This window comes from Anser brachyrhynchus, assembly GCF_964034855.1.
Source record: "Anser brachyrhynchus genome assembly, chromosome: 3".
In the NCBI taxonomy this organism is placed as follows: Eukaryota; Metazoa; Chordata; class Aves; order Anseriformes; family Anatidae; genus Anser; species Anser brachyrhynchus.
In genome coordinates, this window is record NC_137696.1 from 18,956,204 (window position 1) to 18,968,502 (window position 12,299).

General features: G+C 42.7%; 1 protein-coding gene across 1 annotated transcript in view; it reads left to right on the forward strand.

Moving 5' to 3' along the window:
- The first annotated feature begins 6,820 nt into the window (after positions 1–6,820).
- The window catches only part of LOC308191832 (uncharacterized protein), a 563,294-nt gene continuing 557,815 nt past the window's right edge, over positions 6,821–12,299 (forward strand). The window contains exon 1 of the mRNA XM_080584694.1: positions 6,821–7,797. The gene's annotated coding sequence lies outside the window, so the exon portion shown is untranslated. The remainder of the gene's footprint in view (positions 7,798–12,299) is intronic.

Below are 12,299 nucleotides of genomic sequence, written 5' to 3' on the forward strand. Positions count from 1 at the left end.
GTTTGCTTGGGAACAGCCATTCACAGCTTGTCTGCAGGACCCACGTCTTCTACCAGCCCCTCCAGGTGGTGCCCGGCAATGACACTGCCACTGACTCGACTCTGGGGCTCTAGATGTCATGATGGCAATTAGCAGACACCGGAGAAAAGCTACTGTAAATATATTTTTTGTAGTAACGTCGTCTCATGCTGCAGTTTTATACCGTAGCCGGAGTTCGCAGCAAGTTCTGTGATGTGCTCTTGTAGTTTTCTAAGTCTGCAAAAGTTTTCTATATTTGAAAGCTTTTTTTTTTTTTTTTTTTTTTTAAGGAAAAAAGGTGTGATCAGGTGTATAAATATTTACTATAGGTAATATATGGTGCTTATATCAATGTCTAAGTTAACAGTTAAACGGTTTTGCACTTGACATACATAGCTATGGTTTGAAATGCAACCTCTGTGAATTGCATCTGGAGATTGAACTGGAGAAATGGAATGATGCTTTGCACCTCACATTAAATCACAATTTCAAATGTCTTTTTCATCCTGAATGATAATTTTGCTAGTTAATTTTAATGTGATTTGCAGTATATTGCAAATACTAGCTATAAAACGAACATCTGCAGGAATTTTGTTATCCTCATGTAAAAAAGTCTGTTTTACCCTCATGATGTCCTCATCATGATTTCTGTGCTTTGTACATATCTTTGTAAGATGGAGAAGGATGGGATAGCAGACCAGGAATTTCAGAAGGGTGGTGAGGAGAATGTTTTATGGACTTTACTCTTCCAGACAGCTCCATGCCTTTCAGCTATATGCAGGCTGTCTTGAAGCAGGATGAGAAACCAAATCTACAGAGAATCATAGAGTGATCTAGGTTGGAAAAGACCTTGAACATCATCAAGTTCTGACCTACTGAGTCCCATCATTAGAAGAATCTCCTTAGTGCCACATCCACAACTCTGTTAAGTATGTCTTCCTTTTGTTCAAGAGAAAACACTTGATTTCAATATGGAATATCAAACTATGTGGTGGTGTTAGCAGGCGGGATTTGGGAGATGCTTGTGACTAATCACTTACTGAGAGTTCCATAATGACTGTGTTATGAAAGTTTTCCAAGATAAATTTATTCGTTTCAAAGGCTCTCCTAGAACAATAACTAACCACAAATTTTGCTAGGCTTATTAAAGCATTTTATGTTTTACCTGTTACGTAGATGAATTTAGGAGATAGCTTCACAGTTTTTTATAGCTTCACAGTTTTCTACTCCCGTTTGCTGGGCAAAGCATTTCAAAGTTTATGCTTTCTTCACAAAAAGAAAATGAATTATGGAAACAATCACATCCTTGTCTCTGTATAAATTGCAGCATAAAATCTGATTAACTTGTGAATTTTTTGTGTTCAAATATTTGCTTATGTACTATGCTGTACCAAACTGCAGATTTTCTTTGCTAGTACGTAATACTCATTTTGCAGTCACTGATATCAATACTTTTTCATTGCAACACTTTTCTTGATAAATAAACAATGTCAGAGAAAAAAATGTATTGGAGAACTCCTATCAGACCAATTATATTTTCATTTTATAGTAGTTTTCACTTTATGCTCTCCATATTTTTAGCTAAAAATAGAGCTGCTCTGAACCCTGTCCAGCCAACCTGGCTTTAGAAGCTGCACATTCTGTTCAAGCCAGTTGCTGGTGTCTGTCCCTAGCAGGTGGCAGAGAGAGATATCTCAGCTTAGGACGGACCTGTTTGTGGTGTTCTTTCTAGTTAAAGAGATGCTTCACTACTAGACGCATAAACTCAGGTGAAATATCACTAGCAGGTTGTTAATGGCTTGTTTTATCCTCTTGACTTGTTGTTTGACCATATGTTTTCTACCTACTTGTGATGTCTGATAAACGAGGGAAATTTCTTTTGGAGATTCTAGTTACTCAAACCTGGTATGCGTTTTGGCTGCATGCATGAGGGATGTACGCCAACCGCATACCTAAGAGCATTCCTTGTGCTGCTCTGTGGTTCTGATCGGTCATTCCAGATGTGTTGTGTCTTCTTTATTGACAACCTGTCCAATCCCCCCTTTTTTTGAAAGCAAGATGATAGAAAACCAAGGAAAATAATATGCCTCATCAACGGACAATTAGTGGGAGGAGAATAGGAAGATATATTGTTTCTAAATCCTGCAAGCTATCTGATGCTCTAAAATGTGGTAATTATGGTAGTTGGGGTAGTTATCTTAGCGGTACTATTACAAATATTATAAATGTATTAAGGACACAACAAAGAAGGTAACTATGCAGGAAGGGAATTTCAAGACAAGGCAGGACTGCCGTGATGTTGCAAATGGACTCTGCATATACAGCCAGCAAAATGTGTCCCAGAATCTGAATAAAATGCCAATCTGTTGGAGAAACATTTAATCTTGTCATAATGTCTATAATGAGTGAGTGTAAAGCTTCTCTTTTTAAGCTTTTCCTGCTCCTAATTACCATTACTCTGTTAATGGCAGGAGTAGTTTTATTTCAAGGTTGAATTGGTCTGGCTTTGTTTGGATTCCAGCCACATGGTTTTGCTAGCTCTTTGTGAGATTAAGAAGTCCCTTGCTATCAGATACTGTTTCTGTGTGTAATTACCTATACACGATGATTCAATCACCTCTCAACCTTCTTTTCAACAAGCTGAATAAATTCAACTGCACTTTGTAGGACTGTATTGAAGGAAATCCCCAGATATCTTTTTTACACATTTAACAATGTCAGGGCAGAAGTAAGGTGCTCCATTTGCTGTTGATATATATTCTTCCATATATTCTTGCTAACTAGCATGTGTATACTCACATTTGTAGAGACATAACACACATCAAATACTTGTTCACAGCAATGTCCCTTTCAAGGTATTCAAACACACCTTAAAAAGGGGGATAATTGTGCATTCTTTCACTGTACAGGGATGGACATGTGCCTCCCTCTCTGGTGCTGGGATGAGCTTCTCAGTCCTGGGACTTGAATGCTGGAAAGCAGTTTGTCTCAACAGGGGAAACAGCGAGCCGCTTACCTCTGGCTAATTAGTGTCAAAGACAGCATAAAGATTAGTGTTTATCTAACCTATTTCTGGCTTTTTGGAGTTTTGCTAAATGGAAATTGCTTAGTTGAGTTTCTATTTCAGTCATGTTAATCACTTTGAATACAGCAAGATTTTGCCCTGGTTGAAATTTTGTGTCACATCCCTGGTATCAGGGATCCCTTGCTCTGGGGAGGGAGGTAGTTTTTTTTTTTTTTTTTTTTTTTTGTCAGAGGTGGACAATTTTCTAGTTTGGGCAAGAAGCTCCCCAGGAATGTAAAAAGTGAAATATTTGCCTTTAAAACAGTGCAGTTGATGCATATAAAGCAGAGGCTGTCCAAGTTTTAGGAGCCTAATTTCCTGAAGGGCTACCTGCACAGAGCATGTTCTGTTTGGGAGAAAGCTGGATAAGATCCCCTCTCAGCCTTCTCTTCTCCAGGCTAAACAGGCCCAACTCTCCCAGCCTCTCCTAATACGAGAGATGTTCCAGTTCCCTAATCATCTTCACAGCCCTCCTCTGGACTTGCTCAAACACAACGTGGAAGGCAGGACTGGGTAGGTCTGTGACATGGGTCCAAAGATTTCAACACTGTTGTTTGCCCATATGAATAACGACAGAATTAGTTCTGACTTCTTATGAAAATCCTGACAGAATGACACCCATACAAATGTGTTAGAAATACTCAGGGAGGGAAGGAAGGGAGAGAGTAAGACGGCAGATTCAGGTATTCAAGATACCAGGAAAGGTTAGGCTCTACCAAAGTCATCTGCAGTTTCTCAGCAGAAAGACAGGTTTCTCTCTCCATTCGATTTGGAGATCAGCTCTCCTCCTCCAGCTGCCTGTGGTTTGAATCTTGTATATCTTTCTGTGGTTTCTTCCCCTAAAGTAGAAAAGCCACAAGGCCCATACAGGCAGAAGCTAGGCAACCTGTACAGGAGATCCTAATGTAGACAACTCAAAATATATAAATAATATATGCAGGGGTTGGCAGCAGGTGTGACCGAAATGCCAAGCCAAATGTTGCAAGGAATAATGTCAACTTTAGGGAGCTACCAAAATCAAAATCTGTTTCTATTGATTTCCCTTAGAACAACTCTACCTGAGATTGTTATCAACCCTCCTGAGCATCCTGAGTTTTTGTTCTCTCAGACTTTAGCTGCCTTGCTGCAAAAGATGATTTGCATCTCAAACTACCAGAAGCCTTGGGACCGCAGAGCAGTCATATTACCGGGCGATTTTACCCTGGGGAGGAACTGCACTGACTGTAGCTTTACTTTAACAAGAGCTCAGACTTCAGGTTTGGGAAGAGGTGGAGAAATTGGAAGAGTGGAGGAAGCCATATGAGAGTAATTTTAACCTTCAAAGTGTATTGTATGTAGGTTTTTGATGTTACAGACGGGTGTCAGTAGGATTTCTGTGCCTGAAAAAAAATAATCTTAAAGGTGTTGTCTCATGCTACAACCTGTGAATGTACAAATGTATCAGCAGAAATTTCAGTGTCAGAAAAAGGAATCATCGTTTGACACGGATGGCACTTGACTCCTTCCATCTCAGTAGCTTGAACTTGCCAGGTCATGGAAACACAAAGACCCCAAGTGGGAGTCAGGTTTACTTGAAAGCCCTTCCACTAAAGGCAATTGATGCAGAGACTGGCCCCACAACCCTCTGGCCGCTTTCAGCTGTATTTCTACACCTCTCTGTGCTCACGGTGTGACACACCACGTTGATGTGAATGTCCAGCATCACAGGGTGAGCAGGGTAAGGCTGCGGGCTCTGCTCCGAAGCTGGCCCAGGGGAAGGTGGGGCTGTGGCGAAGACGGGAAAGAGGCGGTGTGACAGAGGCAATTTGAGGATGGACTGAGTTTCTGAATGAGGTACAGCCTTTGCCTTTTTCTTGTTTGCTGTCTCCAGTGTCTTGTTTCAGGCAGTATCGATCGTGTCAAACCTGGGCAGCTCTATCAGCAGAAACGGTAGTCTTTGTGCAGAAGGGAAAGTCCTCTGACAGCCAGCAGAGCATATAAAACTAATAAAAGTGCTGTTACAAAGCCAGTAATAAACATGATACAGCCTGTTAGCTGTTAAAGTGGCACAGTACAAAATTTCTAGGAGCCCATTTGGTTGGAGTGTCATTAAAAGGCAGGGACTTTTCTGCGTGTGCCCCAGCTACCAGTCCTTCTGGTAGCCAGGGCTTGTTTCAGCTCCGGGGACTCCACCAGATTCTTTCCTCTACCCCCAGATGACCCAAAGAGGAAGGAAGGAAGCCCGCTGGTGATAACATGCCCTCCTTCATAGCTGGCTGCCCCACGAGTGAAGACTGTAGGCTTTGTCCCTTGCTCTCACAGCAGCTGCTGCAGCGCCTGCATGAGTGGCCACAGCCAGGGAGAGAGGCAGCTGCTGAAACTCTCCTGTCAAGCTGTGCTGGAGCCTCTTCAGGCAGCTTTGCAGTGCTCCTGTTTAGCTTCTGCAAAGAGATAGTGGGGTCAAAGGTGAAAGATTTCAGGGGACGGAAGAAGGGACTGAAACGTACAGCCTTTAGCTACAAGAAAGAAAGCACAGACCAGAGTGTCCAACACGTCCCAGCAACCAGTCCCAACAAGTGACAATAAAATAATCTTCAAAGAGACGGGTCGACAGTGACCTTACCTATGGTGCCCAAACTGCAGTAGGCAAAATGACGTGAATTTTCATAGGAGAAAAATGCATAGGCAGAGACTAGGTCAAGAAATCTACTCAACTCTGCTGAGAGTTTGGCATTCAGGAAGGTGCCTTCTGAAGGATATGAGTGAAATCCCGGTACTGTTAACATCCAGGAAGGTTTTGCCACTCATAATACGATCTCAGAGTTCATTCCAGGTTTCTCCATGATAGGCAATGCCTGTCTACAGGGGAATACAAAGAAAGTAAATTCACAGCCTAAATGGCTTTCATACAATTGTGATTATGAAATAGAGCAGAGAGGATTAAAGATCAGCAGCATTAACTCTAGGTAACTTTAATGAGCTCTGTAATTCTAGAAACAGTGAGGAGCTCAGCATTGATACTTACTGATGTAGACAGGATAACAGTGTTTTCAGAAAAAAATTAGCACCTTCTCAGACAGGAGGGCAAAAGGCTAAGGAGAATGGCTGTGCATCACTTTCTCTGTCCCAGCCTTTATGCCTCGTTCTTATCCGTGAAATCTGAAATGGCTTTGAGTTCCTACTAATTTTCGTTTTCTTCTTAAATGTCAGAGTAATATTTTTCTGCCTCTCTTTCTTGACCTTTCTTATTTTCAGTGAAGGAAGAAAGATGCACTTTTTATGAATTGGGGTGAAAACTGTTAGCATGCAGCATGCACACCTGCACCAAACTTTTGGAAAATAGAGGGCAGCCACACTGTGCCTGCGTAGACACAGAGAGTGTCTTGAATCTTTTTGCCTTGGAACATTTCTGATGGGGAAATAATTTCTCCCTGCCTGCTCCTTCTCTGCTCTGACAGCTCTGGTGTGAAGGATCACTCCTACATAGCGAGAGGAGTAATTTGTCTTCTAGGGCCTGAGCTAAATATGGACAGGGTCCTATTGATTTCTATGGGAGCTGGATGGGCTCATAAAGGCACCTTTGTAGACATAATTTGCTACTCTGAGCTCAGGTCACTGCTTTCAAATACTTGCAATTTCATTAAATCAAGAGTGCTTTCAGAGAGGAGAGTCTTTACTAGTTCTTGCCTCATCTCTGACTGCATGATCTTGAACAAATCACCCAGGTCAGAACCTTCTATTTTGTATTTTTGAGTCCATTTTCAGGTGACATCAATGAATCATTAGACTTTCCAAAGTCCTGCGTGCCCACAGGGTAGGGCTCCCATGCTTTAAAACCAGGAAAGTATCTCTTTGCCAGCAGACGTGGAGCCTGCAGGACTGTCCTATGTGCTCTGTGCTGTACAGATTATAGTGATAGGTAAAGAAAGACAAAAAGAGAGTGTTCTTTACAAAAGAATACTTCCTGCCTGGCTGATAAACACCGCAGGAAGAGATGGCATGCATTACAGACCGGGGGACCTGCATGGTGTGAAGATGTTTGAGGTGCTACATTGCAATGTGGTTGGCAACAAACTGATGATGCTCTGGGGTAAAATCTGGGACTTTGCACTACTTCAGTCCAAATCTGCAAAGGAAGCAGGCTTGGAATTCCTCTGTGAAAATGCCCCAAAATTTGCTGCTTCTGGGTTTGCCAAGAGCAAAAGGGGTGAGCTTCAGAGCTCAGTGCTTGAGGCGAGGGCAGGTGCAATCCACATGTACACCACTTTAGAGCAAGGAGGCTTTGAGGGAATATGATGGCTGCTGACAGAAGAAAACTTTCCTTTTGAAAATCCAAGAAATGTCTATTTTAGCTTATCTTACAGGGTCACCGTTGCTAGAAGAAACCAGCTGAGAAACCTCAGTTGCTATTAGTCCTCTGAAGTAAGTAAGCAGACCTCTGGCCCCAGAGCAGTCATACCACAAGGGGTCCCTGGCTTCTTAAAGCTCACAGCTGTTTTTTACACTTCTGGGCCACAGATAAGTTACTACAGCTTTCCCATCCCCTCTGAAGATAATGATGCCATCTCACAGCTTTCACATATTAACCACAACTAGGTTTCTGCCAGCTTTCTCATATCAGTCATCAGTGAAAAGGGCATAAATATAGGCCTACAGGCACCTGCAAGTCCCCTGGTCCTCCACGTGGAAGTTGTGCTGAGGAGAGGCTTCGCATGAGTTGTGCTGACTTGCAACAGGTAATCTGCCTGTGAATGTGTCAGTGTGGGCTTGTAAACTTTGCTGGGTTCAGGAGTTATCTTTCTTTTATGGAAGATTACTGAGTCTGGGAGAGAAAGCCCCTTGAAAGTGTTTAAAGGTGACTGTACGATGTGTGTGGAACTGCTGCAGGTGAGTGTGGTTTTCATAGCTCAATGCTGTATCAGGATGAACTGTAGCGTATGGGCTATCGCTTGTTAGAAAACATGGTAAATTTGGTAGGTCTTAAGTTATAATTGCTCTACTTGGAGACTAGAGTTGTAACTGTTAAAGTTTGTGTCTTATAATACAGAGTCAAAAGAAATCTCCACAGAGACCTGATACAGCACTCTCTACTTTGTGTTGGATAGGAAGGAAGCCATAAGCTCCCAAGTACTCCCTCTGTGAGGGTGCTGTTATGTGGAGACAATCATCTACATAGTATTTTTATATGTGCTTAGGCAGGGAGTTTATTTCAGAAAAGGAAGTGTTTAGAAAAGCAACAGAAAACCTAAATTTGTGCAGTATAGCAGTTCTGAAATAAGCAGGCATTCTGGAGGCCTACAGCAGTTGTGTAAGAATGCATTGAGGACTCATTAATATTTCACAAAACAGAAATGTCAATATATATTAAAGTATTAAAATGTTAGCCATCTAATTTCCTTGCAACAGAAAACAAACCCTAAGAAGGCATTCTGTAGGGAAGAACATAAGGATAGACTTGAATTTACATTGCCTGTGAGCTTTATTTGTGCAGAAAGGTGTTAGGAGAAAGGAAGCAATTTTCAGGGTCTCTTCTTGTTTTGCAGCCACATGTATTTAAAATATGCATCCTACGCCGGAATAAAACCGGGGTAACTTATTTGTGCCTATTCACAGTAGCTATGACAGTCACATTCAGATGCCCATTGCTGGCCTCCTGAAGGCAGAATTATGCACTCATTTTCAGAGCCATTGGCTCTGAGCACGCATGGTTGCTCAGCAGCTGAAGATGAAGATGCTTTAGTGGGACGCTGGTGCTCCAACTGCTGAATAGTAACTGAAGCCAATGGGGCGACTCGTCTGAGCGGCTGCGCCCTGTGTGAAGCTTTGGGCGGTGAAGGCTGAACAGTTTGTCTTTCTCCTTTATAAGATGCCAGCTGCGGCGTAAACCAAGCTTTATCCCAAGTGTGGGCAACGATTCAGGCTGGTGTCACTAAAGCACGCCGTGCTTTGGATGAAATACCTTGCGTGTGCTGCTGTGACCTCCTCTTCTCCAAATGGCAAGGAAAGTAATTGTGGAAAATAAAGGGCTGCTTGTTTATTTTTGCTTTCCCAGTGAATCACAAGCAAGATTTGTCAAGGAAGACTAAGTGCTGTGGAAATGAATCAGTATCTCTGGCACTCAGTCCTGAAATGAGGCCTCTGATTTGAAATCTAGTGGGGTATATTTAGGCTTTTGGGTTTGTAAGTAATGTTTCCTTCTGGCCTAGGCATACAAATAAGAAAGAAGTCTTTGCTATGTATAGTTATTAGATGCAGAATCCCACCCCCACAGTCTTCAGGGGTTTCAAAGTCCAGATCTGCATTTTGCAGTATTGACCCTTACCCAATACCAATTCATGTCACTTGCTTGCTTTCCCCAGTAGCAATGCAGAGGGTGTGTGTAATGAAATATTAAACATTCATTACATGTTGGGCAGCCTAGGGTTTTTAAACTTCTGTTTTTATAAAATATCAATTCAGCTCAAAACCACCAGGGGATACTGACCATGCTGTGTTTGCAGCGAGAGCACGCAAACAGCTGTTGGGCTGTCCCTGCAGCTGCCACCACCTGAAGGGCACAGAGCATCCTTCAGCTGAGACCTACCGTTTTTGCTGCATTCAGATGCACTTAACTGTTTTATGCAGATGTCCGTGAAGATTTATTCTTTTTGTTGTTAAACATAGTGCTCTTTTTTTTCCTCAGTCAAATGAATTTTATCAAGTGCAGTTGTACTTCTGCAATAAGACAGCTGCAGGCTTTAAAGACGTGATGTTCAGGAGAAGCTGGTGCTTCAGCTCACTCCAAATCCCTTCTGTATCCCTTTGAAAAGCCAGACATCTAGGGAGAGAGTTTTGTATATATGAGTGATACTTAACTCCATTAAAAAAAAATCAAAACAAAACCTCCCTGTGAGCTGCAAGTAAGAATACCAGCTTCTTAAATAGGCCTTTGCTCAGTGTAACCTGGGATACTGTATGTAGAAGTAGAATGTGTTTTTTTAGGCGAGGAAACTGAGGCAGTGCGACTTCACCTGCAGGTTTCACGCACTACTGGCTGCAGGGGTGAGGGATGTGGTGGCTGTGGTTATGGGTTGCTTGGCCATGTCTAGGGAAATGCTGCCTCTGGGCTGCCCATGGGCCAGCTCTTGGACTGCTGGAAGCTGTTAAGCTGAAATATTCTCTTCATCCTGGCTTCTCCTCAACTGTTGTCTTGTGCTGATGCACAAGCTGTTGTCCTGTGCTGATGCACATGCTGGCTGTCCATCATGCAGCAGGAGCAGTCCTGGACCAACCATCCCTGCTCTTCAAACTGAGCTCCCCAGTGCCCAGGCAGTGCTCCGAAGGGCTGGACATGGGGCAGTCACTGTGGCTCAGCTGGCAGGTGGTGATGTGTTTGCTTTCAAAACCAAGTTTGGAAGTCCTTGCCAGTCTATTCAGTTTAACCAGTAGTCCCCTCTCAACTGGTCTGTATGCAAGAGTACTCACTGTTGGTAAATTATTTTGGCTTATATCAACAGCTTTAAGTGAAAATTAATAACGAAAAGTAAGAAAAAAACAAACCCTCAATGCAGAGAAATAATGGGATTACTTAGCTGTGATAGGCTTATAGTTTCATTTGAGAACATCTACACTGAAATCAGTCACACATGTGAAATGAGAATCTGAGAATCACTTAGGAATCATTGGAAAAGACCCCTAAGATCATCAAGTCCAACCATTAACCTAACACTACCAAGTCCACCAGTAAACATGACTAGTACAGGGGCGAGTCAGCCCATAAAATAAATAATCTTGATGAGGGGTGAACAGGCAGGGTGCATCTTAACTATTGGCAGTGAGTTCCTTTTGAAATGGTGGAAGCACCTGTATTATTATTATTATAGCTCTTGTAAGGCACTCTTCATCTGTTTCAGGGTGAAAGTGTTCTGTAAAGTGCTTACACAGATGACTAATGTTGATTACAATTGAAGTCTCACCTTTGCTGTTAATTTAAGGCATGCCAAACATGACGAGAGGCTGTTAGTTTGTGATTGCACGCTTTTCAATAGCTAACATTGGCCTGTAGCTGCTTAAGAAATCTATCGTACAGAGTGTATAAATGTTTTATGTGACCCATGGCCATATCTGAGATAACTTGGTATTATTAATTTATTGTTGCTTTTGCTTTAAAATCATGGAGATAAGGTTTCTCTGAATTTAAGATAAGAGCAGCTTGTGAGTATATAGGTCTTTTGTATGTATGGAGGTGTTTGTGTAGTTTTGGTTTCCCTTTGCAGGTGTTTTGAACTAATGTCATGCATGCGTATGTGTATTTAAAGCCCAGCATAAGTTGTGCTTAAAACTGCTAGGTAGACAAATGAGGGTTTCAGTGCTTAATTCTACATAAGAAACCCCTCAAACATAATTAAATCCAAACCATTTTACTTGCAGACAAATGAATAATTCATGGAGTTTAGGCATAATCAGGTTATGTGCTTTCTGAAATTCTCAGATGATGTGCGAAGGTTAATTTTTTTCTATATAGGAAAAAAAGCTTGGGTGGTTCCATCCCTAACACGAAAATGCAGGTTGCCTAGGATACCATGTTAAAGGGGCAGGAGGGCTCGGGATGTGTGTGAGGAGGATGTATACAGAGTCAAATGCATCCTAGTATTTATTTAATCCAATAGACGTATAGATTTTCATGTCTGGATGGCTCATTCTTTTCTCCTGGGGAAAACGAGACAAATGCAAGGAGGAAAAAGGGTGAAGGGGGGAGGGAGTGGCAGGAAACTGGAGCTGGGAAACTGAACAGGCAAGCACCAAAAAGGCAGAAAGAGAAAGAAAGAAAATAAGGCTGGGAGGAGCAGCAGGCTCTGGCAAGTTTAAAGCAACCTGATGTAGGTAAAGAGGAATTAAATCCCTGAGCCTTCTCTATACGTGTACCAAAGGGGAGCTACAAGGGCTGGTAGCAATTCCTGCCCTGCTGTGCTGCCAGATGTACGGGGAGGGCTGGCAGCCTGGGGGAGCTCTTCTCACGCTGGAAAACCCCAAACCGAGAGCTGCGGGGAGGAGGCAGGGTGCTGGGCGATGCCCACGTCGGTACCACGGTGCCTGCCTGCGCTGCTGGTCCCTCGCTCCCCAGAGCATCTTGACTCGGCTCTCAGCATAGAGATGCTCTCTTTTGCTCTCCTACTTGCTGCTCGTGAGACCCAGAGGCTTCAGGAACCCCTTTGCACTGTGAATTGGATTTTGGAAGGTATTTAACCGAGCCCCCAGT